This window comes from Schistocerca nitens, chromosome 8, assembly GCF_023898315.1.
Source record: "Schistocerca nitens isolate TAMUIC-IGC-003100 chromosome 8, iqSchNite1.1, whole genome shotgun sequence".
Taxonomy (NCBI): Eukaryota; Metazoa; Arthropoda; class Insecta; order Orthoptera; family Acrididae; genus Schistocerca; species Schistocerca nitens.
In genome coordinates this window covers 300853244-300878502 of record NC_064621.1, presented here as the reverse complement: position 1 = coordinate 300878502, position 25259 = coordinate 300853244, and the positions used below count along the sequence as shown (strand labels likewise).

Sequence of the window (25259 nt, the reverse complement as noted above, 5' to 3'; positions counted from 1 at the left end):
AATACGGAGAGGTTTATTATCGAAATTACGAGAGAGCACATTCCGGGAAGAGATGGGCAACATATTACTACCGCCCACATATATCTCGCGTAATGATCACAACGAAAAGATCCGAGAAATTAGAGCAAATACGGAGACTTACAAGCAGTCGTTCTTCCCACGCACAATTCGTGAATGGAACAGGGAAGGGGGGATCAGATAGTGGTACAATAAGTACCCTCCGCCACACACCGTAAGGTGGCTCGCGGAGTATAGATGTAGATGTAGATGTAGATTGTATTGCTCTTGCTGGCAAACCGGTCTGCACGCGACTCGTTACGGTGGTGTCATGTTGAAATAATTGGCAAAGAGCTTATTTGTTTTCACCTTGCTTATTTGTAGCAAATACCTGTCAGACGGTCAGGATTCACGGTATAAAAGAAAGGCGGAACCGGCTGCGCAAACGTAGTACGTCCGATGCAGCGATCGCCGTCGCCAAAGGTAGGCCATCCTTATTGCGTTTTCAAGAAGACTCATTACTTATTATCATTATTACTTCTTATTACATTAACTTTCTCAAACAACTAACAATGCTTGGCAGAAGATAAAAGTTACCTGTTTTATCAGTGCACTCGGTTGAAGTCCCCTATAGATTCTGCTTCATTTCACCTTTATGCTGTCAGTCATGTTATAATCCTTGAAATGCTCTTACTGATTGAGCTATCCAGGTACGAATGACGACCCGCCCTCACAGCTTCACTAAACACAACAGTAGAAGTTAACCAGTGGCGCGTCGTAAGTTGTGCATCCCGGGTTAGAGCCCCGGTCAGACGCACAGTTTTAATCTTCCAGAAGATCGTCTCAAGCTTAGGCCTTCTGTACACTGTCAATTTGCACAAGGAGGGTAATCAGCACCAGAAGTATTGGCAGGCACCTTAGTGACGGCATTCCAACATGTAGCCCATGTTGCAGACACAAAGCGTTGAGAACTTCCTCGTAATGGCTAACTACGCAACAACACCAGCTGACGAAAGCTACCTAAAAATCGTTGTACCTCTTTGGAGACAGATGAGAGTGCTGTGTCAATTGATACAGTACGGTAAAGTCGCCAGGTGATCAATTTGGCCTCAAGGAGTCCATTGCGAATAACAGTACGAATAAATCAGAGCCACGGTATGTCAAGAAACTAGGCAGCTGAACACAGCAATGAAACCAGGTTTAGTAGCGCCAGGTGGTCTTCACCCACCAGTGTACGATTTGTCTGGCGCCTGACGATAGTCGTAGAAGAATCAAAAGTCGAGCTGCTGCCATCGCACGTCTCAGGCAGGCAGGCAGTCGCACAGATACAGTAGACAGGCTGGTCAGTAATCTTTTGAGCCAAGAACATCTATGGATGTTGGGCGCTTCTCGTCACTATTGAGGGTAATCTGAGCCATCTACAGTATCGAGGCAAGATATTACAACCTATTGTACAACCGTACAGTGAACATTTCGGCGATGGGATCGGCTTTCAAGATGATGATCTACGAGCACGCCCTGCAGAATGTAAACACTTCCCTCCAGGAGGCAGGAATCAACTGAATGGACCGGCGGTATCTGCTAACATGAGCCCAAATAAGCATTCTTGGAACCAGCTGAAAATTGGAGTGTGTCGCCTTAGGGAGCTTCCTCGCACATTGGAGGAACTCAGGAAAGGCCGCCATCGAAGAATGGAACAGCTTGTGCAACTTCGTGGACAGCATCCCAAGGATGATCCAAACACGCTGTAAAGCAGAGAATGGACCACATGGCACAGAATGCTATTGTTATGCAGCAGCAGATCTTGATAACAAAAGTTCAAATATTTGTGCGTCCAGATATACTGCCTCTATTTTGTTTTTAATTCGGAATAATATTATTTTTTACTTTAATTATGACATTCTTTCTTTCTCTGATCCCAGTGAGTGTAAGTCCAAACAGACAGGCAAGTGATACCAAACGTTTCTGAGCAGTTTAGTAATGCTAGAATTCCTTCCAGGAAGTAGTACTTTTCACAGAAGTGTTATTAGCAGCAGCCGGCCGATGTGGCCGAGCTGTTCTAGGCGCTTCAGTATGGAAGCGCGCGACCGCTACGGTCGCAGGTTCGAATCCTGCCTTGGGCTTGGATGTGTGTGATATCCTTAGGTTAGTTAGGTTTAAGTAGTTCTAAGTTCTAGGGGACTGATGACCTCAGATGTTAAGTCCCATAGTGCTCAGAGCCATTTTAACCATTTTGTTATTAGCAGCAGGAGGAGACAACCAAAGAAATTGCCCGATTGTGAGGCACAAGTCAATCGTTTTGTGTCTGATGTCTGACTGGATGAATGCTTACTTTGGCATCTGGAAGAGCATGAACTGACATGCGTCTGCAGTGCTGGTGTCGAATAACACCTCAGCAGAGAATGAAGTGGCCATTAGTCAGCAGGCCAGTGTTGTGTAGCTGCAGCACAATGACTCCACAAGTATAATCGCTTACTTACATGTCAAAAGGACACAATCACGGTAAAGTTATAATGTGGAGCGTTTCAATTGAGCAAGCGTTCCGAGCTCTTCTTAAACATATATGTGAGTGGACTTCCCCATTATCGTCGCTGCTCCACTTACACAGAATGAACACATGAATATGTTACAAACTCTCAGGGATAGTGCACAAGGGTAAAGGGATCAAGCTGAGGTAAGGGACCCTGGTCCCGAAACTTCCGAATCGAAACTACGAGGGTTATTCGGAAAGTAAGGAACGATCGGTCGCGAAATGGAAAATACAGTGAAAATCTGATGAAGCTTTGCACAGATACGTTAGGCACTGTGTTTAGTGCGCCCGTCGATCGCATCATGTCGCTGTTTTTAGTTCCGAGCTCACAGCGAGAGATTGAAGATGGCTAGATATTAGCGTCTCGCGCCAAGTATGAGGGTCTGGCGAAAGATTTCGCCTGAAGCTATGCAATCCACATAACATAACTGTCATGCGGTTCGTCCTACACGACAATTCCCGGCCGCACTCTGCAGGGCAATGAAGATGTTCCTGCAGCGTTTTCGATTGGAAGTGTTTGATCACCCACAATACAGCCTGTAACTGGATACCCCTGAGGTTCATCTCTGCTCAAATGAACCGCAAGCTATGAAGACAATATTTTGACACAGACAATGAGCTGCAGTCCAGAGTAGAAAATTGTCGGAAAGCACTGTTGGCCGTCTTCTATAACGATAGAATTCAAAAATTGGTACACCGCTACGACAGAAGTCTAAGTCTTAGCGGCGACTGTGTAGAGAAGTAGCTGGAAGGTGTAGCTAATCGTTGCAAATAAAACAGTTTTGATTTTCATTGTGGTTCCCATTTCGCGACCTATCGCTCCTTACTTTCCGAGTAGCCCTCGTATTAAACGAAAATTATTCTGATGTCTCTGACAGAGGACCTCTTTTACTGCAGGATCTTTGCTTTCCATATTTTGGAAGAGCGGGTACTTTGGATCAAAACAAGATAACATGTCCAGTAACATTGTCTCTAAAATACACACCTTAACAGCTACTGTGAAACATATCACAGAATCATCGCATATACTGCCAATACCGTGTCACCTGCTCGCATTCAGTCTCGTGGTGGTCAGTGGTACTGAAATTTTGGCTCATGATATGGAGTGCTTCATAATTCCTATTATAGACTTCCGCAGATTGTATAGGGAACTTAGTAGATGAAGTTTTGATAAGAAACCCATGTCCGGAAATGTACCGTCTGGCAGTAAAACAAGTTTGAAGATGGAATCACTTCAAATCACCCTCTTCGCTGTACGTAGGTAGCGGAGACAATGGGCTCTGATCTTTGTGCTCCAAGTGACGACCCCGCTGTTCGTTGCACAAGCTATATCTATGACGCTCGTCCGTACCGCTAAAGTACCAGTTTTTCGCTGTTGCCGTTGTAGCCCAACAGAAACCGTATGTGATAGACGGAGGCGATCCGGTAATACGTTCTTGATAAATGCGTTGAGCTGATCTTCCACTATGTACCGTGCCACGAAGCGGGAGACAGCAAAGTCATTCAGTCTCCAAACTTATTTCATATCAAAATGGTACGTTTCAGGACATGCGTTTCTTATCGAAACTTAATCTACTAAGTTCCTTAGACAACCCAGAGACGCCTGTAATAGGAACTGTGAAACATCCTCTATGTATATCAGTATAATACGTAAACAAAGTTTTAGTTTGTTTAGAGGACGTAAAAAGGAAAACCTTTTTTACATGACAAAACTGACACTGGTACATCTTTTCCCCACGAGGGATTCGTCAAGATATTGACGGTAGTAATGTCCAGAGACGATGTTGGAACGACCTAGTGATGACTGTTGTTTTACAGCTGTTACTGAAAATGTCCGTTACAGTAATGCACAACTGATCTCGTACAAGCTAATGGCTGTCTAACACGGTCAAAAAATCGGGTGTTTCACGAATAATGGCTGCATCCTCAGGCAAACGGCCAACCAGCTCTTTTGGATGTGTATATGCGTCTCGTACACCAAAAGCTTCATCTCCCCCACAGAAATAAACCCCTAGGATAGCGTCGAAGCCTTCAAGGACCCATGGCGAGAAAACGGTGCACATGTGACATTTTTGTCACAAAAAAATTGTTTCCTTTTCTTTCCCATGTCGTTGTTGTTGTGGTCTTCAGTCCAGAGACTGGTTTGATGCAGCTCTCCATGCCACTCTATCCTGTGCAAGCTTCTTCATCTCCCAGTACCTACTGCAATCTACATCCTTCTGAATCTGCTTAGTGCATTCATCTCTTGGTCTCCCTCTACGATTTTTACCCTCCACTAAATTGGTGATCCCCTGATGCCTCAGAACGTGTCCTACCTGCCGAGCACATCTTCTAGTCAAGTTGTGCCACAAACTCCTCTTCTCCCCAATTCTATTCAATACCTCCTCATTAGTTATGCGATCTACCCATCTAATCTTCAGCATTCTTCTGTAGCACCACATTTCGAAAGCTTCTATTCTCTTCTTGTCCAAACTATTTATCGTCCATGTTTCACTTCCATAAATGGCTACACTGCATACAAATACTTTCAGAAATGACTTCCTGACACTTAAACCTATACTCGATGTTAACAAATTTCTCTTCTTCAGAAACGCTTTCCTTGCCATTGTGCCAGTCTACATTTTATATCCTCTCTACTTCGACCGTTATCAATTATTTTGCTCCCCAAATAGCAAAACTCCTTTACTACTTTAAGTGTCTCATTTCCTAGTCTAATTCCCTCAGCATCACCCAACTTAATTCGACTACATTCCATTATCCTAGTTTTGCTTTTGTTGATGTTCATCTTATATCCTCCTATCAAGACACTGTCCATTCCGTTCAACTGCTCTTCCAAGTCCTTTGCTGTCTCTGACAGAATTACAATGTCATCGGCGAACCTCAAAGTTTTTATTTCTTCTCCATGGATTTTAATACCTACTCCAAAATTTTCTATTGTTTCCTTTACTGCTTGCTCAATATACAGATTAAAATATCTTTCCCATAACACTCTAAAATTTCGAATACATAGGTGTTTCTTTTTTTGCGACAAACCTCGAGGAGTTGTAGAGGGTGTCTTGAGGAACAAATCGAGGATAGGAACCCGTGGCCGGAAACGTCATCCAACGACGCTACAGACCATCGAAGCTATTGGTGCCGGCGCCTGCCGCTACAACACCTCCTTCGGCAGCAAACGTGACTTTGTGCGCAGATAGACTGAAGGCGGAACGTCTTGCAATGTTGTTTGTTATTCAGTGATCGTGACTGATTGCGACGATTGCCAGTGGAACAGAAGGAGCTAGCCGCTGCATAGAAAGGCCTTGTCTCCCATTATTGCGATGCTCTGTTGACTCACTAGATGACGGTTTCGGACACGGGTTTCCATCCGCAGTTCATTACTTTTTTTTCTGTACATCAGAAAATAATGGACAATTTAGAGGGTTCCAGTAGAAAAATAAATTGGGGGTTCGAAACCTTTGTCTGAAAGCGTCATCCACCGAGGCAACAGAGCATCGCGTTTATGGAGGCTAGCAGTTAGCTCCATCCTCTCGACTGGCGATCGTGGCAATAAGTCGCGATCACTGAATAACAAACCACTTCGCGAGGAGTTCTGCCCACTGTCCGGCAGTGTACAAAGTCATGTTTTATGACGAAGGGGTGGCCTCATTGCAGACGCCAGCGACCATAATTTCCGCACACTGCTTTTCTACCCTTGATTTGTTCCTCAAGATATCCTCTATAACCCTCGAGATTTGTCGCGACATTTCTCGGAAAATCTGCTTATCAGTTTCACTAGAAACATCGATGTACAGGTTATGTTATTTTCATTTAAAGGTGTCCGCCCAGGTAGCTGAGTGTTCAGCGTGACGGAATGTCAATCCTAAGGGCCCGGGTTCGATTCCCGGCTGGGTCGGAGATTTTCTCCGCTCAGGGACTGGGTGTTGTGTTGTCCAAATCATCGTCATTTCATCCCCATCGACGCGCAGGTCGCCGAAGTGGTGTCAAATCGAAAGACCTGCACCAGGCGAACGGTCTACCCGACGGGAGGCCCTAGCCACACGATATTTCATTTCATTTCATTTAAAGGTGCCTATTTATTGTCCAAGTCATATTCCTTAATCTTTATACAAAACTACTCTTCTGCAATCTCTGCAGTGTCACTAAATTTGCACTATATACGAGTACAAATCACACACTTGTGCCACACACGGACTTTTAAAGGAAACTACAGGTGGCGTGTGCCCAAAAGGCTTTACTCTTGAATATTTCATTCTTTCACAATTTACAAATTTTGCTAATATATTTTGAAACTATTAAGTGTATTTTCAAAATGTTGAGTCTAATTAAAAATTTATAAAGTCTTATTCACACAATTTTAATACAAATGCAATTTCGAATCAGTTTTGCTCTTTAGTTTCAGCTGAACTCATGCCAACATTTCTGAGTGAGAGCAATTATCCCTTTTGTTTTAGTGCTTTTCAGATTCCGTTTCAAGAACAGTACGGAACTCAGACACATTCAAAAATCTACAAAATGAATAATGATGACATTATTTTACATCAAATAGTCAAAATGAGAGATTAAAAAAAGTGTAGGGACAAGATATAGGCCAAAAATTTTGGGATAATTCGAATTATTAGGTACGAGATATTAAAGAAAAAAGGGATATAAAAGGAGGAAATTATAATTCCGTTGTGGCTACAAGCTCTGTAAAATTTGCTGGGAATGTTATTCTCAAAATCAGAAATACTTACCGAAAGTTCTAAGCAATGTAATATGAAGCCGAAACTTCCTGGCAGATTAAAACTGTGTGCCGGACCGAGAATAGAACTAAGGACCTTTGCCTTTCGCGGGCAAGTGCTCTACCAACTGAGGTACCCAAGCACGACTCACGGCGCTTCCTCACAGCTTTACTTCCGCCAGGATGGGGCGTGAGTCATGCTTGGGTAGCTCAGTTGGTAGAGCACTTGCCCGCGAAAGGCAAAGGTCCCGAGTTCGTGTCTCGGTCCAGCACACAGTTTTAATCTACCAGGAAGTTCCATATCAGCGCACACTCCGCTGCAGAGTGAAAATCTCTTTCTAATATGAAGCCATTGTTTGCGCCCAACAATTTTTATGTTCAGTGTAAAGATTTATGTTAGCATAATATTGGTCCTATATGAATAATCTGAGTCTAATTAAGCGAAAGTAAACTCATTTGGAAATTAAACAAAGAGTTTCGCATAACTCAGAGACTGAGGATAAACGTCTTCAATCTTATTCTTCTTTCGGTATTTGTTATATATTTTCTCAGTGTTAGTGACAGTGGTCGGTAGACATTCCTGAACCATCACTCCCTCCGGGACGGACATTGTGTGCACTGTCTGTCTTCATCTAGAGGCCGGCCGCGGAGGCCGAGCGGTTCTAGACGCTTCAGTCCAGAACCGCGCTACTGCTACGGTCGCAGGTTAGATCCTGCCTCGGGCATGGATGTGTGTGATGCCCTTAGGTTAGTTAGGTTTAAGTAGTTCTAAGTTCTATGGGGCTGATGACCTCAGATGTTAAGTCCCATAGTGCTCAGAGCCATTTGAACCATTTTTTTCTTCATCTAGAGAAAATTTTGTTGTTCAAACGTGGGAACATATTCTAAATGGTTTTGTTGCGTGTATTTGATAGGGGATGTCGGTACCAGCCTAGCATGCACTCAGTTGAATGTGGGAAACACTCTAAAAACCACATCCAGGTTAGCTGGTCGTTGATCCACATGGCGGATTCGATACGGGTTCAGACTCGCTCCTCAGGATCCTGGAAGCAGCATACTACAATGAAGTGACAAATGTCACGGGATGCCTCCTAATATCGTGTTGGACCTCCTTTTTCCCGGCGTAGTGCAGTAACTCAACGTGGCATGGACTCAACAAGTCGTTGGAAGACCCGTGCAGAAATATTGAGCCATGATGTCTCTACAGCTGTCCGCAATTGCGAATGTTTTGCCTGGCAGGATTTTGTGCACGGACTGTCCTCTCAATTACGTCCCATAAATGTTCGATGGGATTCATGTGTGGCGATCTGGGTGACCAAATTATCGCTCGAATTGTCCGGAATGTTCTTCAAACCAATTGCGAACAGTTGCGGTTGTAACCTCCCCCTCACTTATCGACCTTAATGACAGTGAAAAATTAAACCGCGTGTACCTAATGGGAATTTTGGAAAAGCAATCGTCACCGAAGTTAATCTGTCGGTAAAGAGGGAGGAAAGGGTTACATCTAAATGAAAGGAAAAATGCAAATGAAACTGGTGGAAATTAATTTTGAAAAGGGGTAAAGTTAATAAAGAAAGTAAATGTGCGGCCGTTACGTCAACAATTAACTAGCGGTAATTAGATATTTGAGATTTGGGGGAAATCACGGTCGCCTGTCCTAAGGACAATTACTATAGTAACTGAAAAAGAAAGGTTATTACACATATAATTAGCACTAGAAGCGTGGCAACTGAAGGTTGCCACGTGTAGTGTGAAAACTGAAAGTTTGTCAGAAGTAATAAATTTCGCTACACTCTGACTTAATTTAGCAAAAGAATTAATAAATCCGGAAAATCGAAAGTTAATTTAGTGACTGAAGTTAATAGTGAGCTTTCTTTCTGAAGCACATCGAACTCCAGCAGAATACGGTTAGTCTTGGGCTACCTCAACAATCATTTCAAAAGCAACTTGACTCTACGCAATTTAGAAACAAGAGATTTAACTTTGAACTTGAATTAAATGATTCTGAATAATTAACAATAATAAAATTTAGTACGTACCAAGCTGAGCTGCAGTCACAGGTAAGCTAAAATATGCTAACAAAACTCGCACTCTTAATTTGTGCTTGTGTAATCTAACTATTGTAGCCAGCTATGCTTTAACTGCACTTGGAAACTAAAGTAATGAAATGCAATGATAGTACTTTAATGCTGGCGTCTGAATTTCAACGACACTCGGTTTCATTTCGGAAAAAGGAAGGGACCCTGCTTGGTAATGCAATTGGGACAATGAGCAACAAAGGTTCTTGCTAAGTTACTGTAATTTTGCGAGGCAAATGGAACAATGTGAAAAGCTGAGGTCTGCCATACAGTTCTGAAACTTTACGTGCTTTTGGTCTTCCTTGTTAGTTGATTGAAGGTTTGAAGCCGTCGATCGAGGAGGTGGCGACAGTCACTCATTGTCGGCCGTCGCTGTTGCAGAAGCTGGATGTTGGCGCGCGTTCTTCTCAACACGGTCACTAGACGAAAACGGGCTCTTGATGTGCGCCAGCTAATGCTTCCCGTCCGCGACACCATGTCAGAAACTATCATCGCGAGTCGAGCGCAATTACATGCTGCCAAACCCCGAAAGCGCGGCAACTCGCGGGAGCGTCACACAACACACCTGCTCCACTCGCTACTCCAGCCAGACCCCGACTGCTCTGCCCGCGCTCCACGCGGCAGAGTTAACCCTACCAAAGATCCTACACACTTTGATTCTTCACACGACCTATCGATGTAATCGTTCGATAGCAGTTTTCCCTAGGCAAGACCCAGCGTAAAAATACAAATAATATTTACGAAACAAACCAATTATACATCGACATATATATATATATATATATATATATATATATATATATATATATATATATATATATACAAATAGTAAACCAATTACAATATATAAAGACACAGAAATGTCACATATTCAGGTAACAAATTAAGGAAAAAACTTACAGTACAACAGATGGAAATAGGAGGATATGCATTTCCGGCGTTACACGGTCCGACGACACGGCGCATTGTCATCCATAAGTATTCCATCGTTGTTTGGGAATATGAAGTCCAAGAACGGCTTCAACTGGTCTGCAAGAAGTCGAATATAACCATTTCCAGTCAATTAACGATTCACTTGGAGTAGAGGACCCAGTCCATTCCACGTAGACACAACCTACATCACTAAGGAGCCACCACCAGCTTGCACAATGCGCTATTAACAACTTGAGTCCAACGTTTTGTGGCGTCTGTGCCGCACTCGAACTCTGTTATCAGCTCTTACCAACTAAGATCGGGACTCATTAGGTCACGGTTTTCCAGTGGTCTCGAGTCCAGGAGAGGCGCTGCCGGCGGTGTCGCGCTGTTTGCAAAGGCACTCGCGTCGGTAGTCTGTGCCATAGCCCGTTAATGCCGGATTTCACCATTCTACATCTACACATCTACATCTACATTAATACTCCGCAAGCCACCCAACGGTGTATGGGGAAGGGCACTTTACGTGCCATTGTCATTACCTCCCTTTCCTGTTCCAGTCGCTTATGGTTCGCGGGAAGAACGACTGCTGGAAAGCCTCCGTGCGCGCTCGAATCTCTCTAATTTTACATTCGTGATCTCCTCGGGAGGTATAAGTAGGGGGAAGCAATATATTCGATACCTCATCCAGAAACGCACCATCTCGAAACCTGGACAGCAAGCTACACCGCGATGCAGAGCGCCTCTCTTGCAGAGTCTGCCACTGGATTTTGCCAAACATCTCCGTAACGCTATCACGCTTACCAAATAACCCTGTGACGAAACGCGCCGCTCTTCTTTGGATCTTCTCTATCTCCTCTGTCAACCCGACCTGGTAGGGATCCCACACTGATGAGCAATACTCAAGCATAGGTCGAACGAATGTTTTGTAAGCCACCTCCTTTGTTGATGGACTACATTTTCTAAGCACTCTCCCAATGAATCTCAACCTGGTACCCGCCTTACCAACAATTAATTTTATATGATCATTCCACTTCAAATCGTTCCGCACGCATACTCCCAGATATTTTACAGAAGTAACTGCTACCAGTGTTTGTTCCGCTATTATATAATCACACAATAAAGGATCCTTCTTTCTATGTATTCGCAATACGTTACATTTGTGTATGTTAAGGGTCAGTCGCCACTCCCTGCACCAAGTGCCTATCCGTTGCAGATCTTCCTGCATTTCGCTACAATTTTCTAATGCTGCAACTTCTCTGTATACTACAGCATCATCCGCGAAAAGCCGCATGGAACTTCCGACACTATCTACTACGTCATTTATATATATTGTGAAAAGCAATGGTCCCATAACACTCCCCTGTGGCACGCCAGAGGTTACTTTAACATCTGTGGACGTCTCTCCATTGAGAACAACATGCTGTGTTCTGTTTGCTAAGAACTCTTCAATCCAGCCACACAGCTGGTCTGATATTCCGTAGGCTCTTACAGTGCGGAACTGTATCGAACGCCTTCCGGAAGTCAAGGAAAATAGCATCTACCTGGGAGCCTGTATCTAATATTTTCTGGGTCTCATGAGCAAATAAAGCCAGTTGGGTCTCACACGATCGCTGTTTCCGGAATCCATGTTGATTTCTAACGGATACGTTTCTCTTAAGTCCAACATTATTTTTGCGGTTATTTCAGGCAGTATGCTTGTCTGTTTACACTGACGACTCTAAGCAAACGCCGCTGTGCTCGGTCGTTAAGTGAAGTCTGTCAGCCACTGTGTTGTGCGTGGTGAGAGGTAACGCCTGAAATTTGTTATTTTCGGCGCACTCTTGAGACTGTGGATCTCGCGATACTGAAATCCCTAAATAGAATGTCCCATGCATCTAGCTCCAACTACCACGCCGCTTTCAAAGTCTATTAATTCCCTTCGTGTGACCAAAATCACGTAGAAAACCTGTCCACATGATGACAGCTCCGACAATGCACTGACCTTTCATACCTTGTGTACGCGATACTACCTCCATGTGTACATGTGCGTATCGCTATCCGATGACTTTTTGTCGCTTCAGTGTAGATCCTCTGTCTCTAATAAGCTCGTCGTCGACGGGCATTAAGCCATAGTTTTCTCTATATGAAAGGCTAGAAACCTTTTGCGCGTATTGGGAGAGCACTCCAGACGATAAATCGTAATTTACTGCAGAGACGATACAAGGAACTAGACGTGACCATGCGCGAGGTCGATGTTACGTCATCAGAAGCTGTGCCAGGGCCTACCTGCTATATGCCTTGTTGGGATGGCCTATCTAGCCGGTGAAAGAACTGCCCTGCTCTGGCCGTGCCGGAAGCGCCGTGTAACCTCACGTGTCTAGACGTCCTTGTGCCAGAGTCAACAGCTCTAGCACGGCCCTGAAGTTTCGTATAAAGACGCGTGTCCGCCAGCGCCCGGCGTCTGCGACGCCACTGGCGTAAGCGCGGTTGCCCGGTATCTCATCAGCAGGTGAGTGCCGCTGACGATGACAATTTGTTGCAGAGCGAAACGTTCTGTTATGTTATGTAGCCAAAGACAGGTAGCTTCTAAGAGTGCTCAAGAGTGATCTGATCTATGTTTCGGGAAACCACAGGGTGTATCCGACGATGTGATGGTGAAGAAGTTTTAGGGTCTCTAAAGAACGTTCAGCAAAATGACTGACTGACACGGAATCTGAGATTTGATGCGTAACTGCAAGTCACAGTTATAGTGAAAAACTTCACGTTCTCGTCGTTTACCAACTTATTTCTTCCGTATTTCTGGCATAGTGGGCGCAGATTCTCGGGTGTAAACCTGTGGTTTCAAGTTCGATCCGTAGGCGATATTACATTTTTTTTTTCTTAATAACAGACTTTTGAAAAGTATTCTGCAGCTACCTCTACATCTACAGGGTGTGAATGATAACTGTCTACAGCATACCACAGTGACGTAGAAGAAGTCGGGGCCAACAATTTGACACCAAACACTTGTGGTCTATCAAGCCGAGAAAACAACCTCAATACAGCCTACGAAACCCCATAAGTGGCAGCGCATGTGCGCCGCACGAAGTTTTTAATATCCTCTCACAGTCTTGTGTCACCGGCTTACTCGTCCAAATGTTGTTGTTGTGGTCTTCAGTCCAGAGACTGGTTTGATGCTGCTCTCCATGCTACTCTAACCTGTGCAAGCTTCTTCATCTCCCAGTACCTACTGCAACCTACATCCTTCTGAATCTGTTTAGTGTATTCATCTCTTGGTCTCCCTCTACGATTTTTACCCTCCACGCTGCCCTCCAATACTAAATTGGTGCTCCCTTGATGCCTCAGAATATGTCCTACCAACCGATCCCTTCTTCTAGTCAAGTTGTGCCACAAATTTCTCTTCTCCCCAATTCTATCCAATACCTCCTCATTAGTTATGTGATCTACCCATCTAATCTTCAGCATTCTTCTGTAGCACCACATTACGAAAGCTTCTGTTCTCTTCTTGTCTAAACTATTTATCGTCCACGTTTCACTTCCATACATGGCTACACTCCATACAAATACTTTCAGATACGACTTCCTGACACTTAAATCTATACTCGATGTTATCAAATTTCTCTTCTTGAGAAACGCTTTCCTTGCCATTGTTAGTCTACGTTTTATATCCTCTCTACTTCGACCATCGTGTGTTATTTTGCTCCCAAATAGCAAAACTCCTTTACTACTTTAATTGTCTCATTTTCTAATCTAATTCCCGCAGCATCGCCCGATTTAATATGAAATGTAAAATTGACGTTTTACCTCACTATCAGCACAAAATTAACAATTTTTTTTTGTTTCTCTGGCCTTCTTACTACAAGACGACTACACTTATAAGTCCATATCGAACTGAAAGTGTAATCAGTTTTTGCATAATGTGTTGAAAAGTCTTTTCCTTTCATTACGGTCACAGGAAAGGTTGACTCAGTAATGTTAACAAAAGCCGTTGGCATAACAGGGCGGGAAGACATTAAAAAAAACTCACCTCGAACGCATGTGTTGTAGCTTAGGTGGCTTCTGTAAACCAGTTGGGTGTTGTTTAGCGGCTTGATAGAACGCAAGCGTCTTATAACAAATTGACAGTCTCGACTTCTCCTATATTTCTACGGTACACCTTGCAGCGTGTGGCGGAGGGTAGTTCGGATACCGCTCTCACCCCTGCCACTTTCCTATTCCAGTTGCGAACAGTTCACGAGAAGGACGATTGCCGCTAAGTCTACGTGTGTGCTCGAACCTCTGTAATATTGTCTTCACATTCTTTTCGCGAGATATACGTAAGAGGAGGCATTGTATTTGTTGACTCTTCTAGGAACGTATTCCCTCGGTGCTGTAACAATAAACCACCCTGTGATGCATAACGCCTCTCTTGCAGCGCCTGCTACTGGAGTTGCTTAATTATCCCTGTGACGATTTCGTGTGTACTAAATTAACCCGTAACGAAACGTGTTGCTCTTCTTTTGATCTTCTCTGTTTCCTCTATCAATTCTGTCTTGTACGGATCCCACACTGACGAGGAATATTCAAGTACTGATCGAACTAAACTTTTGTAAGCTACCTCCTCTGGTGATGGACTTCATTTCCTGAGGTTTCTTCCAATGAATGTCAGTCTGACGTTGACCTTTCCTGTGATTAGTCTTATGTGGTCGTTGCACTTTAAATCGCTACGTATGCACACTCGTAGACATTTATGGAAGTAACTGCTTTCAGTGATAGATTTGCAATCGTCTAATCATATAACAATGGGTCTTTCTGTTTATGTACACGCAATACGTTACTTTTGCTTACAGTGAGGGTCAACTGCCACTCCCTGCACCAAGCGCCGATCCTCTGCAGGTCTCCCTACATTTCGCTACGGTTTTCTAGCGTCATGACTTCTCTACAATCTAATCACACATTTGGTCTGATTTTCCGTACACTCGTATTTTGTTCATCAGGCGGTGGTCCGAAACTGTATCGAATATCTTACGCAAGTTAAGAAATAAAAGATCTAGCTGGGCACCTGCATCTGCTGCCTTCTGGGTCCTGTGGACGAACAGAGTGAGCTGGCTCTCACACGATCGTTGATTTCGGAACCCACGTTGATCCCTATAGAGGAGATTGTCGGTCTCCAGAAGTGTCGGAATACTCGAGCATGTTCCAAAATTCTACAACAGACAGACGTCAGAGATATATAGGCCTATAGTTTTGTGCGTGTGTTCGACTTCCTTTCTTAACGACAGGGAGGACCTGTGTTTTTTTTTTTTTTTTTTTTTTTATCATCTGGAACATCTCCTCACTCCAAAAACCCGTGGTATATTGCTGCTAGAAGAGGAGCAAGTTCTGTCGCATAACCATGTTGCTATCCCGTCAGGTCCAGCGGCCTTCCCTCTGTTGAACTGTTTTAGTTGCTTTTCTATCCCATAGTCATTTAATTGGATATCAGCCATTTTGTCGTTAATGTGGTGATTTAAAGGAGGAACTATAGTGCGACGTCCCTCTCGGAAACAGTTTTGTAAAAAGATGTTTAGTATTTCGGCATTCTCTGTGTGGTCCTCCGTTTCAAAGTTATTATCGTTTGCATCCTAAAACCCTCTGTACAGTGTAGGGCAGGGAGTAATGTCCATTACATCTCTTATTACAGCTTCTTCCCGTCCCATTCGCGTATAGAGCGAATGGAGAATGATCGCGTAACTGCCTCTGGGCTTGTTGTAATTAGTTTACTCTTCTTTCGCTATCCCTGTGGAACTGACGCGTAGATACATAGGGGTAGATTTCTCACTTCACATTGGCTTTGCAAATTTGGTAAGCAGAGTTTCGTGAGATAGTTGGTGTCTATTTCGTACCTTCCCCCATTGCTCTAACAAACCTGTGATCATTCGTGTCATTCTTCTTTGTATACGATAATATCTACTGATAGTCCCATTTGGTATGGGCCCCATGCACTTGTCCTACGTAGACTGACCAGTGTGGCCGAGCGGTTCTAGGCGCTTCGGTCTAGAACCGCGCGACCGCTACGGTCGTAGGTTCGAATCCTGCCTCGGGCATGGATGTGTGTGATGTCCTCAGGTTAGTTAGCTTTAAGTAGTTCTAAGTTCTAGGGGACTGATGACCTCAGATGTTAAGTCCCATAGCGCTCACAGATTGGCAGGGTCTTGTGTTTCTTAGAGTAGTCCAAAGGGTACAAATTAAAACTTGCCCAGAAAACATCCAGCATACCCATTGGACACCTTCTATTGTGCCACTTATATGCAGTTATCACCGTTTGCAAAGTGGTTATCACTAAGCCTGAACTTGAATTGTTTTCCTTTCAATTCCTGCTCTAAGAGGGGCAAGCAGGTTGCTAACTTGTTGATCTACAGAATATCAAGTAATAAATCAATACTTAAATATACAAGTTTAAAGCCGTTTATATATTTGCAATGTGCAGCGGATATTTTTATAGGCCGGTACTTCGATATTCTCTCCGTCGATGTATCGATTACTTTCTTCAACATGTCTGGGCCGACAACGATATTTCTTTAACTATCGATTTATCAGATTGTCGATATTTTTTAAAAATGACAGCTGTCCTAGCGTTTTCGTTGTTCTGGTGTAGTTCTTCCAGTATGTGAGCGTTATTTAAGTACATCTCTCCCTTCAGTTTGCTCCAGAGCTACAAATCACACACACACACACACACACACACACACAGAGAGAGAGAGAGATGAGGCGATGGTGGTGGCCAGGAGATTGCACTGCCATTGCTGATTGCCCTCTCCTCACTGAACAGCTCATGCACTTATGACGAGGTTGTCAAAGAAGTCTGTGCTGCAGCTACGTCTTTCTGAAATATGTACTAAATCGTTTCTGGAAATGCTGGTTAGCATTACCCGTTAGGTGAAACAATCATGCACCGAACACCTATCATGAGATACGCTGAACCAGGGACAAGAAGTCTATCTTCCACCACTCAGAACTCAACAAGTGAGAGATCGTCTGGACACTTAAATTATGCATAACAGTAAATTTCTAAGGATACGGATGCAGGTCCTTTTCGATAATGTTTCGACAAGACGATGTCTAATTCCCACTGGTGCTGATAAAAGGTGCTGAGATTTCGTCGGACTTAGTTTCAGGCCTTTCTTCACTCGAGCAATGTTTCCCGGTGTTCGAACTGTTTTTGGATAATTACGGCTTTTATTCGCTACAAAGCCGGTTTAGCGCTATTTTGCTACTAAGTTTTTCTTCGTCAACTTTGCTGGAGGTCTTGCCAAAACACTTGTAGTCCTTAACTACATCTACGCACACATTTTCCAACGAACTGTACTTCGCATAACACTCGGCAAGGAATACGCGCTGTTTTATCATGAGCACCATTTTGAGTTGCGGTCACTAGTTCGTCTGCTCCTATCACTCACTCAAACGGAATGACACATCGAAGTACTGGCGACAGAGCACGCAGGAGATGTGCATGCGTAGACGTATGTCAGCAACCAATCGTTGCATCGAAATCACGGTTTCCAGCAATTTCTGTCATGGGCCGTCAACAAGGCTCAGTTCCGCTTGTCTTATAAATATTTTCTGTGTTAGTTTTATTTGTCCCACCCAGCACAACCCACACCCGCGAAGTTCCTACAACCAATACAATTGATGAATTAATTAAAGCATTACTCTTTCGAATAGTTTGCTATACAGCTACTGAAAGTGGTTTACAAAATTTGCAAACGACTCTTCAGACAATCCCCTAAAATAAAAAATACCCTCTACCAGGCACTTCATAATGACCCTCAGGGTATAGATATGGATGTAGATATAGATGTTTGTGCTTTCTGCTGGACGCCATTCGAATCGGTATAGGGGACTGAGTAACCCTCATTATAATACTTGTCATGTGGGTATTCAGAAGCTACATATCGCCATCGAATCGAGTCTTAAGTAAGGAAGTGAAAATTTGGCGCATCATCGATGCTGTTTTCGATTTCATCATCGACGTCTAATCTTCGATGGCCGATAATAATCGAAACCATTGACTGATGTTGTTAACATCGATGTTACATTATAATTTTATAGAACGGCTTAAAAAGCAATATACACATAATTCTAAGATATTTATTAATCTATTTATTAATCAACAAATACATAAATAACATATCTCCAAACTTTTTGCCTACAAACCGTAAAACCATCATTTTTGTGACACGTTTCCCCTTCAGCTTATTGCGTTGCTGACAGAGCACATCCTACTTTTGACAGACTTAGTACAGTTTTTCGTAACTTTGGATAAATAGTACGAATGACATTATTCTGTACTTCTAATGATCTTTTTTAAGATCTAGAAGACAATCTTTCAGATAGTAACTGAACTGTGGTAGTAGATTCATTTCTGTTCCAGTTTGCAAATCGTTCTTATCCTGTGCTATTTTATAATGTTCACTCCACATATCAAATATGTTTTCTTTTTCAGTTTTCATATAACGTATCAACATGTTGCCCATTCTCGTTGATTGTCGTTGGAACAGCTGCAAGGAAATACTTAGTAGTTTTGTGAACCTTCAGACATGCTGAAGTATATTGCAAGTGCATATACTTGATTCTAGGATATAGCAACGTTGATGTGGCTAATATCTTAAAGTGTTAAATTAATAGATAGCGCTTTTTGATTTCTGTCATGGTGTTACTGTTCAGATTCTCTCCTATGCTGTTTATTGGTTACAAGCTGGATTTTCTGATATTAAACATACTAGCTACTGAGATTCATTTACACTTTACAACGAACTTTTCTACTCAAATTTGACGAGTAGCCACTCCTATAGGTCTCAGGATATCACGAACATCTGCCAGATATACAATAACTACAGCTGCTAGCACGGATGCTGCACTAGTGTGTGCTTACATAATTCGAAGTGTTATTTTTAGCAGCTAAAAAAATGGTTCAAATAGTTCTCAGCACTATGGGACTTAACATCTGAGGTCATCAGTCCTCTAGACTTAGAACTACTTAAACTTAACTAACCTAAGGACATGACACATATCCATGCCCGAGGCAGGATTCGAACCTGCGACCGTAGCAGCAGCGTGGTTCGAGACTGAAGCGCCGAGAACCGCTCTGCCACAGCGGCCGGCTAGCAACTAGAAAAAGAAAATCCAAAAAGATGGGTAAACAACTTGTCACCCCCAATAGTATCAACTGAATAGACAATTAAAGGCAGTAGTCGACGCCCCCTTTTTTTATTCGTCTGTCTTCTGATTGGTCATACATGGCACGCAATGAATTCATCACTTGTGCCAAATTCTTCATCTCAGAGCCACACTTACACATTACGTCCACAGTTATTTGTTGGATGTATTCCAATTTCTGTCTTCCGATATAGTTTTTACCCTCTACAGCTCCCTCTAGTACCAGCGAAGTTATTCCCTGATGTCTCAAAACGTTGTATCATCTAATCCCTTCTTTTTTTCAGTGTTACCCATGTTTTATACTTAGCATTGTATTGTATGTATTGTATGTTAACCGGGGACCTAGAAACGACGGAGAGGCTCCGTCCCCGCCGCAGCCGCAGTGGTCCACAACCCCACGACGACTACCGCAGTCCACTTCACCCCTCCGACGCCCCACACCGAACCCAGGGTTATTGTGCGGTTCGTTCCCCGGTGGACTCGCCAGGGAACGTCTCACACCAGACGAGTGTAACCCCTATATTTGCGCGGTAGAGTAATGGCGGTGCACGCGTACGTGGAGAACTTGTTTGCGCAGCAATCGCCGACATGGTGTAACTGAGGCGAAATAAGGGGAACCAAACAGCATTCGCCGAGGCAGATAGAAAACCGCCTAAAAACCATCCACAGACTGGCCGGTTCACCGGACCTCGGCACAAATCCGCCGGGCGGATTCGTGCCGGGGACCAGACGCTCCTTCCCGCCCGGAAAGTCGTGCGCAGACCGCACGGCCAACCGGGCGGGCATCCTTAGCATTACATCTCAAACGTTTCGATTATCTTCCGTTCAAGTTTTCCCACTGTCCGTGATTCGCCGCCATACAATGCGGTGCTCCAAACATACATCCTAAGGCATTTCTTCCTCAAATGAAGTCCTACATTTTGTACTAATAGATCTATTTTAGCCAAGAATGCCCTCGTAACTTATGCTAATCCTCTTTAAGTCATTTGCTTCGTCCGCCATACGTTGTTTTACTTCAAAGGTAGCAGAATTCCTACATTTCCTCTACTGAGTAAGCACCAATTTTGATGCTAAGTTCACGGCTAGTGTCATTTCTTCTACTCCTCATTACTTTCGTCTTTCTTCGGTTTGCTCTCAACACATATTCTTTACTCTTTAGGCCGTTCATTTCATTCAACAGATCTCGTAGTTCTACCTCACTTCCATTGAGAATAGCAATATCATCAGTGAATCTTATCATTGACATCCTGTCACCCTGAATCAACTGTTGAACGTCTCTTTTATTTCGGTCATCACCTTTTCGGTGTATAGATTGAACAGCAGGGGTGAAAGATTGCATCCCTGCCTCATACTTTTTTTGATCTGAGCACTTCGTTCTTGATCTTCCATTACTGGTGTACCCTCTAGGTTCCTGTACATATACATATATTACCCGTTTCCCCTATAGCTTAGTACTATATTTTCTTAGAATTTCGAACCACTTCGCTCTGTCGGACGCTTTTTCCAGGTGCACAAATTCTACGAAAGTGTCCCTTAAGGGAACCACATGTTGCCTGTCTAACCCATGTTAATTTAGGCAAGTATTTGACCCATTTCTGAAAAAAACTATTTGATACAGTACCTTAATATTTTTTCTGTATGTTACATAATGCTAATAGAGTCAACTGTATAAAATCTACTTTATCATTTTATAGTTTTTGAGAAATACTTTTTTAAACTTATTAACAAAAAATATTAAGTTTTTTCTGCAGAAAATATTTTTTGTGAACTTTCTAATGGGGGAATATTAATGAATGTAGTACCAGCCGTGGCTTTTTATGTTATGCAGAGTCTCTGAAAATGTCATTCATTTATCTATGATAGTTTCTGATGTAATGGGGCATATGGACTGAAAATTTTAGTTTGCAGGAAATTGGCTTTAAAGAAAAAACTTTTGAAATTTGTTACTTACAGTTAATTAAAACTGTCCTGCTACATATGATGGCCCTTCTTTGGCCTCTAGCAGGTCTTCCAGCATCTTTTTCACCTTCCTGGGTGTTTGTCTTGCTTTCTTGGCCATATTAGATGCAGACCTGTCTGCATCGGCTATCCTCATTGTATCGAAATGTTGCAGGATTAATTCCCAGCTTTTTCAGTATCCAACACTTTCTAATATTACCACAATTGAATGTAATAACAGCATCATGAACTCCTGGTTTCATTGTATGCATGCCTACAAGTACAGTTTTAGGAAGGCGGTTCCAAATTATGCTGTTGAAACATTCATTTGGGTTCTGTGTCTGCCCATGCAGACATTTCCTTAGAAGGTCAGGATGAGCCAAGTCTCTGAAAATAGGTTTAATTGCTGTAATAACAGCAGCAGGAGCAGAAATGGTGAGAGCTCCTTTGATGATGCACTTGTTGAAGAATTACAATTATAAACATCGTTGCCAGACGACATAACGTCTTGTACAGAAAACTTTCTAAACTTGTTTCCTTTAAATTGTCGTTTCTTGAAAATGCCTTTACGTTGCGTCATCTTCAATAAACACAACAAAACATACGTAAACAAGCACTGCAAACGTAGGTACAACAACTACTCGCAATCACACTTGAACAAAACTAACCGCGTGCTTGAAAGCCTGTTGTTTACAAACAGCAGAAACAAAAGAATACCGACCGTTGCATTCGAAGGATAGCCAACACACTCTGGAGTAAAAAAAATCCCTAATGTGCAATATAGGGGATATAAAAATGTAAAATATATACAGAAAAGTGGTTGACAGTAAAGTGGGCGTGGCACATAAACACACGTGGTAGGAAAATGCTCTTTCAATGCTCGAAAAAAAATTTGTCAGTAAAATCCTTTTCAGAGTACTTATATAAAACCTTCATCTATTATCGACATATGATGAAAACCGAAAATCAATTGTTTTCGACTTGAACCACGGTGTGGTCCCCTTGTACTGCTTCCATCATCAAGCGTCGCGTCAGATCTGCCCGCCTGGTGCCTTTACCTTTCCGAAAGCAAAACTAATCGTCATCTAACAGGTCCTCATTTTTCTTTTCCATTCTTCTGTACATTATTCTTATCATCAACTTGACCCCATGAGCTGTTAAGCTGACTGTATGGTAGCTCTCGTATTTGTCTGCCCTTGCTCTTTGCGGGATTTTGTGGATGATACCTTTCCGAAAGAGTGATGGTATGTTTCCAGTCCCATAAATACCGACTTGAAGAGTCATCTGACTGTCACTTCACCTAGAGATTTTAATATTATAGGAATGTTAGCTTTCGCTTTTGCATTATTTGATCACAAATCTTCCAAAGTCATGTTAAACTCTGACTCTAATACTGGATCCGTTCTGCCTTCCATATCGATCACCAGTTCTTCTGTCACGTCACCAGTTCTCTTCCTCGTATGTGCCTTTTTCCACCTACCATACTCACCTAAAACGACAAAAAATTGTTTTCGTGGTAACAAGTAGCACTTTTTTTAAAGGTTCCGCACCTCAGTCAGTAGCAACGAAACCCCTACAGGATCCCTCCGTTGTCCGTCGGTCTGTCAGTCTATCTGTCTTGTCCGACTGTTAAGACCCCTTTTTCTCAGGAATAGATAGAGGTGTCGAGTTGAAACTTATTTCACATACTAAGGTCTAGGCTCCCTTGGCTATGCGAAAAATTTAAGGTTCCGTATCAAGGTAACCAAACGATACGGCCATTTCTGTCACTTCTTTCGATACTCGCAAACTCAATCATCAAAACCATAGTGTACTTCCCATTGACCTAGAATCACAAAAATTAACAAGAAGCGAGGTTTAACAATACACGAAATGAAAAAACCCGAAATTGGTAATTTGTAATTGTATAGTATAATATACACATTTTTCGGCATTTGTTGTCCCTCTGTCAACAGTTGAAATTTATGTTAAATACTAAATCTACGGTCTCTTATCAATGCAAAAAGTTTAAACTTCTAAGTCAATGTAACCAAAATATACGGCCATATATATCTCCTATTTTGATACTCGCAAACTTACTCATCAGGTCCTATAGATGAACTCTTTGTTTTCATATGAAGGTAATAACTGTTCCGAACGAACAGATACCACTGATGACCATGCAGCTTCTCTAGAAAGAAATGATAATTAATCGAAACCCTCAGCTGCCAACAGGTGTTGATATACCTCAATGGGGACAGCTGGAAATGTGTGGCCCGACTGGGACTCGAACCTGCTATCTCCTGCTTACATGGCAGATGCTCTATCCATCTGAGCCACCGAGGGCACAGGCGACAGCGCGTCTGCAGGGACTTATCCCTTGCCCACTTCCCGTGCGACTCACATTCCCAACTGTCCACAACCCACATTCCTAATGATCCTGAAGGATATGTGCCCATTCACTCATTACTCGCGCCAACTAAGGTGACGATTCCCGTAAGAGTTCGGCAAAGTGTGCGCATTCGCACAGAAGGAGGTCAATAGCTGGGTAGCCTTTAACTATATGAAGATAGCTGTCCCCATTGAGGTATATCAACAACACTAGTTGGCAGCTGAGGGTTTCGATTAATTTTCATTTATTTGTATTCAACTCGGGCATGGCGGTCTAGCGGTACAGTGTGAGCATGGAAACAGAGAGGTCGCGGAACCGAATCTCCACGGGTTCTTCAGTCTTCGACTTAACCTATCCTTCACCTCTCAATGAAGTAAGGAGTCGTCAGAAGAAGGTGTTCGAATTCCACACTAGACTGTAGCACTTCTTTCCCCGGTTGGATAACTGGGGTACTTAGGGGCACGCTAGTCGCCGAAGTAGTATATAATAAAAAGTCTATTACCAGGCCATTGAGATACACTGAAGTTGTTATTACGTGTAAAGGCACGTTTACACTGAGATACATGTATCGCAACTTGTATCAGCGTCATGTTAATTTGACATGTTGCAATACATCATCTCAAACTAAAGTTCACCCAACTATGCAGACCTTCCCGCTTATACAAGTCGCATATGCATTTTTATATAGTTTTTCGCGATATTCTCGACAAGCTGCGGAAGTCACGCATACACAGTACCATGTTTATTTACAAATGCCTATTTTATCTTGAGTGTTCTGTGGAGTCCGTTCTATTCATTGTGTTTCATGGGTTTTCGTTTCTTCATCCAAAAGGGCAAGTGCATCAGTACATAAAAATGTAAAATCTTGCACAACGTTTTGAGAAGCCATCGTGAATTCCGAACACCTCTGCACCATCGAAGGCAATGATTCAAATTGTCAGATGTAAATGCACGATCATACATGTATGACTTGCAAGTAGTAAACTCATATAGGTCGTGATACAGGTCCTGGAGACGTGTGTGCATCTATGCGTTTTGCGCTTACTAATGCTGATTCGAATCCCACATGTAAGGGTACCTTTATGATGTTTCAAAGACTTTGTTTTTATTTTATTTATTTATATTTATTTATTTATAGATTCATTTAACCTGGCAACATTAGGGTCATCAGATCCTCTCTTGCACATAACCAAACATTCTACATATTGCTTATGTTACAGACTGAAGTATCGATATTAAAATAATGTCGTGTGACTAGGGCCTCCCGTCGGGTAGACCGTTCGTCGGGTGCAAGTCTTTCGATTTGACGCCACTTCGGTGACTTGCGCGTCGATGCGGATGAAATGATGATGATTAGAACAACACAACACCCAGTCCCTGAGCGCAGAAAATCTCCGACCCAGCCGGAATTCGAACCCGGGCCCTTAGAATTGACATTCTGTCGCGCTGACCACTTCTTTTTATTTTTTTATTTTTTGTTTTTAATATATTGTTAATTTAGTTTTACTTTATACCACAACAAAAATAAATGTACCTCGCACCGCATCGTGCTCT

The 25259-nt window shown here is 42.8% G+C and overlaps 1 protein-coding gene across 1 annotated transcript in view; it reads left to right on the top strand.

Annotated features, from left to right (window-relative positions):
- Positions 1 to 465: 465 nt before the first annotated feature.
- LOC126199101 (cytochrome P450 6k1-like) overlaps positions 466 to 25259 on the top strand; it is a 90572-nt gene continuing 65778 nt past the window's right edge. The window contains exon 1 of the mRNA XM_049935851.1: positions 466 to 480. The gene's annotated coding sequence lies outside the window, so the exon portion shown is untranslated. The remainder of the gene's footprint in view (positions 481 to 25259) is intronic.